Here is a 7,500-nt window from a genome sequence, read left to right as displayed (position 1 = left end):
ATAGCTGTGGTGAGATTCATCTTGCATACCTAATGCATGGCATAAAACTCCTTTCAATAGCTATAAGGCTGGTGCAGAATTTTATTTCAGGGGTGGGCCAGAAAGAGGACTATAGATGCACCTTTACACTGTGGCCACAATTTCCTGCAAACCCAAGTCACAAGAGGAGTGACTGCAATACCTTCTCCTGTTGCTGCTCTATATGATGTATGCAGAGGCTGCTGAGTGTCAGTTTGCACTTTTTTTCTTGTTTTGCTTCACTTTGCTCCATTGGATCTGATCCTGCCTCATTAAAGTCAATGGGAGTTTTGCCACTGATTTCAATGGGCACAAGATGTAAACAAAAGAACTTAACTATTCAGGTTCTGGCAGGTGAAATGAATGTCAATGTCACAATGAAATCAACTCCAACATCAATGGGATCAATGGCAATGCACTGCATATACTTTTGCTCACAGTGAATTGCTTGAAAATGGACATAGTATTTGATATAATTATCCTGCTCACTTTGGGATTTTGAAAGATATATGCTATTCCATAATACATCTTTAGAAATATCTCTCTAAAACAAAAAGGTAATAGATTATATATGCTGATAATTTTTTTTAAAAACCGCCAAGACTTTCCATATGTTGTATAGCCATTAATATGTACCAGTTATGACAGAACCAGACTCAGAATTTGTTTTTTATTGAATTGTAATCTACTTGTAAATCCTACATGCAGGTCTATAAGACAAAAATTTTTTTTTTTATTTTCATGCAGCAAAAGTGTGCTTAAGTTATTCCCTCGGTTTCATTAGCTTGGCTTTTCTGCAAGCCTAAAGGTTTGTCTATCTCACCTAAATCTCCATCATTGTAATTCCAAGAGTAGACTGTGTACCATGCCAAAATGGAGTTCAACCAATGTAACTTTTGTATTAATGCAGGGGACGTGAGCTGGTCTAGATCCACATGTGCAGTTACATGAGAATAGATATCTCTAATTAACTAATTCTGCCTAGGCAATCCCTAGACAGAAGTTTAGGTGGATTTGACATTTATTTGTAAATCAAAATGTTTATCAAAGGTATTGTTGGAGTGATGTTGCTGTGATGGCCCAGGAAATATGCGAGTATGATACCACCTATCAAAGGTGTCATTCTCAAGATTTGTTATTCTTTATTCTAGAGCTTCAGAAATGTTACTGTTTTTGCAGTTGTGCCTTAAACATACTGCACCTTAAACTAGGTGCTGTACACAAGCATCAGAAAACACGATCCCTACCCCAGTGGGGCTTTTCATGAAAGTACAGGTTCAGGATCTAAATGAATGGTCATTCTCTTTTAATAAAAACACTGCACCAGAATGTCACCCCCCAGGGTAAAATCTATTTGTGGAACGTCGTGAGAAGGTGGGCGCATAGCAATCTTATTAGATGCTAATGCTTATGCACATGCTACCACAGAGAAGCTGTCCCCATACTTGGCGTGTTCCTTAGGACCCAAGTGAAGACAGTGTCAGCTCTGCACAAGTTCTGCCACCTGGCACCAGCTATCCTCAGATGTATTACCTTTGACAGGTAATTTCTACAGGGCTAAATAGTAAACAATATGCACCCAATATCTGTGTAGCCCATTACTCCTTTATACTTGACCTACTTTTAACTACTAACCCTAACATAAGTCTTGGGAGGTATAAAGTTCTCCATCTGGTCCAGGGTTGGGGAGGAAACCATTGTTGTGGAAGCAGCAGAAGTCCCTTTCCCGTAGAATGGGAAGGATCTGCCTGCTGAGGACCTCTCCACATATGTGTCTGGAGGGGGAGGACATCTGGACCACTGACAGCAACATACACACATTTACTTAATTGCAGTTTTGAATGGAATAGTCTGTCATAAAACGTTGCAAGAATTTAGGTTTTAAATGTCTACCTGAATGAGCTGCAATATACAGTCATATAGTTTGTCTTAATTTTATTTCCCTATCACTAACTGTAGACACCACTTCAGAAATATTTGGAATTTAGTTTTAATTGTACAGCTTTCAACTCACGCAACATTTCTCTTTGTGTTGAAAGCATCACGGTGATTTATCCTCATTATTGTGTAAATAGGTTTCGGCAGTTCTCAGTAAATAAAACAAAGAGTGACAGGAGGAGAAGGGGGAATTTGCTTTCCTACCAATTAGAGTAGCCTTAGGCAGTACTTTTAAGAGAAGATAAATCCTGCAAATCACTAAAATGATCCTGTCACATGCACCAAATATTAAAATCACACAGCGGCGCACTTCATACAGTTTGCTTTGGTTTAATGAGTTGGGGTGGGCTTCGTCATGAGGTTTGCATCTCGCAGTTGGGGACTGTTGATTGACAGTGAAGATCATGCCCAACTGCAGCTTCCTAACCAGTAGGGCCAGATGGAAAATCACAATTCATGTTTAATATGCAGTTTTTCAGCTAACGAAAATTCCCAAATTGTCTCTTCACCTCCTACCTGAAAAATTCTTTCCCATAATAAATGCAAAATATGCTTCATATTAGCCAAGACTGCTTTTCCCCCTTCCAGCAAGTTATTAAAAAAATCCTGTATAGATGATCCCTATTAAGTGAACAACCTGTTAACTTCTTCAATTATGTAAGTTTTCCAAAGATTAAAAGATAAGTTTATGAAACATCTGTTGTCATTTTCAGACACTTTTAAAAAGAATGAAGTGTCACAGTAATTATACTATCATATAATAATAGGCATTTAAAACATTTATTTAGTACATTGTAGGTTTTATTTCTTTATCCGTGTTGATGAAGTTTTCTGTTCAGTTCAAAGATGCTGTTAGGTTTTTAAAAATGATTTTATGCCCAACAGATGAGCATTCTTTGTTACAACAGAAAACTATGATTGTTTCACTTTATTAAGAACGCTCTTCTGACTACTGAAACACACTAAGCCCACGTAGTGAAGTAAGTATTGGTTGTAAAGAGACAGTTAATATTGGTAAACAAGATGTTGAAGACGTACAGCATACTGCAGTAGAAGCCCTCATAACAGACAATCTTATAGTAAGAGCTTAGACTATACTATTTTCAGCGACTACCTTTTCCCCCTTTCTCCTGAAGTCAAGTTTTACACTGTGACATTTATACTTAGTATATTGAGCAATGATTGTTACCTTGTTACAGCATTTTTTCTGCAATGCTTTATGAGAGTGGAACTAAATGTATGACAGGAACCCCAGTAACCTGAGACCCTGGGTCAGTAATGTATTAAAACAAAACAAGACACACATGGCTTCGGCACAGCAAGAAATCATGCAGGAATGGGGGACTCAGACAGGCTAAGATAAAGAAGGCCTACCTAACAGCTGCAATTATAGCCCCAGTTATATGAGTCAATCCATTACTGCATACGGGTTTGACAAATTACCATAAATGCCAAACTAGAACAACAGCGAAGTAATTTAGTCTCATAGTGGACACTTGGAAAGTTGGTATCTCTACATTAATAGGCAAAGCTTGATTAAATAATTAGTATTATAATTATTATATTTCTTTGCTGTTATTTTATTTTAATTCTAAAAAATTCCCATAGGTACACAACTAGGAAATCATAATTAAAGGGTTTGAAGGAAAATGTCATTGACTCCTGTTTTTATTTTATATAGTGAATTTACTTTTAAACAACCCAACATCTAATACAAGAGAAGTGTTCCAAAATGAAAAACTCCTCATTTTCATTACTATTTTCACTGAATGAATGTTAAGATCATAAAATCAACCATGCACAAGTTAAGAAATATCAGTGCAATTTTAATTCAAACCCCGCTTGTGCATATGTACTATGAAGCCTTAAAAACATGATCACATAGTATTTTTCCATGGGACATCTGCCTCATTCAGTGGACAAGATGGACAGCGCTCACTGAATGAGCAGCTTCGGTATATCTTTTGTTCTCATTGTTCAATGAATAGCCCTGTGTCTTAAATGCTGCATGCCACTCCAACTTTGCATTGAATATAACATTTTTAATTTCTTTGTGGGTTTTCATGCTGCTCATCACCATAACATCTGAGTGCTTCAGAAACATTAATGAATATATCTTCTCAACACTCCTGTGAAATGATGATATTACCCCCATTCTACAGACTGGGAACTGTAGAACAAAGACACAAATTTGTCAAAGATTTGTCAGAATTGCCAACATTATCAGAAAGCATCCATTAATTCTGAGTATCCAATCTGAGACACTTAGGGCCTGACATTTCATGTTGTTATTTTTTTTTTTTTTTGCAGGGGGGAGTTAGACTGTTACACATTCAAAGCACAACTTTATGAATTCCCATTGACTTCAACAAATTTCCAAGTGTTTACGTTGGACATCCAGAACATGTGGCCACTTGTGACAGTAAGGTTTAAGTAACCTAGCCAGCATCACAAAAAACATCTGTGGCAAAGTAAGCAATTTCAGGGCGATATGCAACTGCCTTAACCACAGAACCAGTACTTTTCTTCATGCAGGCCCCTGCTTCAAGCACTACAGCAATAAATGAAGAATGGATGCTACAGACAACAGACTGACTCACTCTGCAATCCTGCCATGTTCTAGATTCCATGAATGAAACAGAGGAAAAAGTGGTATGTAATCACGAAATTACAGACTTTACCATAGCAAGCAGAGATCGTGTTATTGTTTAAATGTTTCAGCCTGTATATTCTCTTCACATTTATTTCCTACGTAACTACATTTTGGGGGAAAAAAAACCCCTCAAACTGGAAATTAAAAAGTTCACCATCCTAGAACAACACTGAACCTTATTTCTGGGTCATCAGAAGTGTTGTAGGAATCTTCAGGCCTATAGCAAAGATCTCCACTTAAGCAAAGTACAGCAATGTTAGTCCACAATCCTCCATGCGAACCACCTACTTCAACAGTGGTTTTCACAACTATTTGCTGTGAACAAGGGAATGTTAAGATTAAAAAATGCAGAGTTCAATTCCAGGTTTCTGGGAGCCAGCATGTGTTGGTTACAGATTCTTCCTCCCCTCCCCACAAATCATCCTATTCCCTCTTCTCTTTCACCTCCAACTGTTATTGCTGTTTGCAGCTACCTTCTTCTATCTGCCTGGCTACCAAAAGGAAGGAAGAGGAGGAGAAAGAAGCGTTTCTGTGTTCTCTGTTCAGCTGCATAATGCATTATCATCTAGGAAAGGGGTGTCAAACTCCTTTAGTTCCCTAGCTGGATCCAGACCATAGGGATCCTTGCAGCCTAGATCTGGACCCAGCAGCAGGGTGGGCAATGTAAGGAAGCAGCCATCACACACTCCTCCCTCACCAACATATGTCCCCAGTGTGGTACATCTGAATCTGGCAACAGGCCCCACTCCTGAATTTTCATCTTCTCCAGAAACCCTGATAGCCAGATGATACAGTTCTGGGGGCCAAATCTGGCCCATAGACTGTATCTTTGACACCCCTGGTCTAGGAGGAACAGCTACAAGAAAAGCCAAGTTCAGGTCCAGATATTTGTCACTATTCCGCACTTGGCCTTTTATCTAATATCAAGTATTTGGGATACAGACTATGTAGATTAATATCTGAGGTTGCTTTTATTGGAGGAACCACATCCTTAAGATACAGAAGGATAAACTCTAGTCAGTATTTTCCACTTCTGGCTCTAACTAAACTTATTTTGTGTGAAGTTCCAGTCATCATTCTGTAATGCCAAGTACCCGTTCATGTCAGTAGGATATCTTCACACACAGTCCCTTGATGTTAAAAACAGTGTTAAGAAACTTAAATATAGTGAATCCAGTCTATTTCTTCTATAATTGCTTCTTAGGTAGAATACTAAGGGCATTGGTCTTGATGGCTACATCTCATTATCAGTAATTGGAAACAAAATGGGCACCAATAAAAAAGTGAGTATCTGTTATTGGATAGAGGATGGTTACTGCAGCTTTTCCTCTTTTAAATATAAAGTTTTTATGCTAAGATACTACTGTTTGGTAACTGTTAGAGAAATGCTCTGTATCTAGATGAGTCTTATACTGTAGCCACTGTTCAACTCTTTGAGGATTAACTGATCCGATAGAATAAAGACATCTTACCACAGAAAGTGGATATATTTGTGTGTGTGTGTGTGTGTGTGTGTGTGTGAGAGAGAGAGAGAGAGAGAGAGAGAGAGTGATGGTGTATGCTACGTGACTATGAGCTAGTTCATTGTCCTCTTACTATTTCAACTCACCTATTTGTAAAATGGGTATAAATAAATCCATTTCACAGAACTGCTGGAAGACTTAATTAATTCCTTTATAGCACAGTGATATCCTTAAATGCAGGTATTATAGCAGCACAAATCATTAAGAAATAACTATGTCAAGTATTATTGTAAGTGTTAGTCATGGTATTATTGACAGTGGTTAAATAAAAATAGATCTTACCATCTGTCTTTAGTAGACCCCCTACAGATTTCAAATTGGAAGTTCTACTTACAGATGGATGCCAGGTAGTAATTTTGCAGATGACATTATATTTCCACATACCAAAAAGCACTAAAAATCATAGTTGTACACTGGCAACATCCAATATGGAAACAAGTTTTCCCATTAGGAAAATGGCAATGACTGTTACACAAGTAAGTGTACTGAGGTAAGAACACCAAGTTGTTTGCCTACAACTAACCCATTAATCTGTTTCATTTTATCTGCTTTTTTATATAAATTGTTCCCGGTTTTATTTCAGAATGAATGCTAATCAGTGACACAAATCAATTTGAAATTATAGAGTAGCAACAATATATTTGTCCTAGGGATGCTTAAAAGAAAATCCCTAGAGGAGTAATTGAGTGAATCTACAGGAATGGGGAGAGAGTGGTCATGCTGAGCTTTAACATGACAGGTTATGTTATATAAAAATATTTCTTTATAAACTGATTTTCTCTCTAAAGAAGAAACAATAGTTAAATCCAGAGAATTTATTTCTTATTATTACTGGCCTGCTTTGCCAGGAGTATATGTCGGCGTATATTTATAGGTTCCAACTACTCCACTTCAACTGTGCTTTCTTCTGCCAGAGATATCATTGGTTTTATGAGGATGAAACTGTTTTGCATTTTTTGTGTGTTCTTTTTTATTTTGTTTCCTTTTTCCATTTTACATTGGTACAAAATGAACCTGTAGCTTCTAGAGATCCATTTTGAAAACTATCTACAATGCAAAACGTAATCGGAACTATGACATATATTATGTAGTGCTTTTTTATTAATTTAATACCTATATACTCAAATGTTGTGCAGAATACAGGAATGATTCCTACAGTGATTTCCAGAATATGATTTACATAGTGGCTGAGAGTAAATTTAAAATAATTTGGACTGAATGATCCTTACTAGAATAGATGGCCACAAGAAAGGGATGGAAAATAAAAGCAGCTTTAGTCAGAATCTAAGCAATTTGCTGCCAAATACAAGCAGCATTTCCCCAGATTATAATTTACACTGTATTAACTGTCAAGAGTACTTTTGAGAA

The 7,500-nt window shown here is 37.2% G+C and overlaps 1 protein-coding gene and 1 long non-coding RNA gene across 13 annotated transcripts in view; one reads left to right on the top strand and one right to left on the bottom strand.

Annotated features, from left to right (window-relative positions):
• EBF3 (EBF transcription factor 3) overlaps positions 1-7,500 on the bottom strand; it is a 143,026-nt gene that overhangs the window by 75,411 nt on the left and 60,115 nt on the right. The window lies entirely within an intron of this gene.
• Positions 1-7,500, top strand: part of LOC149859984 (uncharacterized) — an 11,614-nt gene that overhangs the window by 3,027 nt on the left and 1,087 nt on the right. Inside the window, exons 2-4 of the long non-coding RNA XR_016443653.1 lie at positions 4,267-4,378; positions 4,492-4,608; positions 5,814-5,892. This is a non-coding gene — a long non-coding RNA (uncharacterized LOC149859984). The remainder of the gene's footprint in view (positions 1-4,266; positions 4,379-4,491; positions 4,609-5,813; positions 5,893-7,500) is intronic.

Source organism: Crocodylus siamensis, chromosome 7 (genome assembly GCF_052110815.1).
Source record: "Crocodylus siamensis isolate JL-2025a chromosome 7, ASM5211081v1, whole genome shotgun sequence".
NCBI lineage: Eukaryota > Metazoa > Chordata > Crocodylia > Crocodylidae > Crocodylus > Crocodylus siamensis.
The sequence above is the reverse complement of the archived record's forward strand: the minus strand, read 5'-3'. Positions and strand labels throughout refer to the sequence as shown.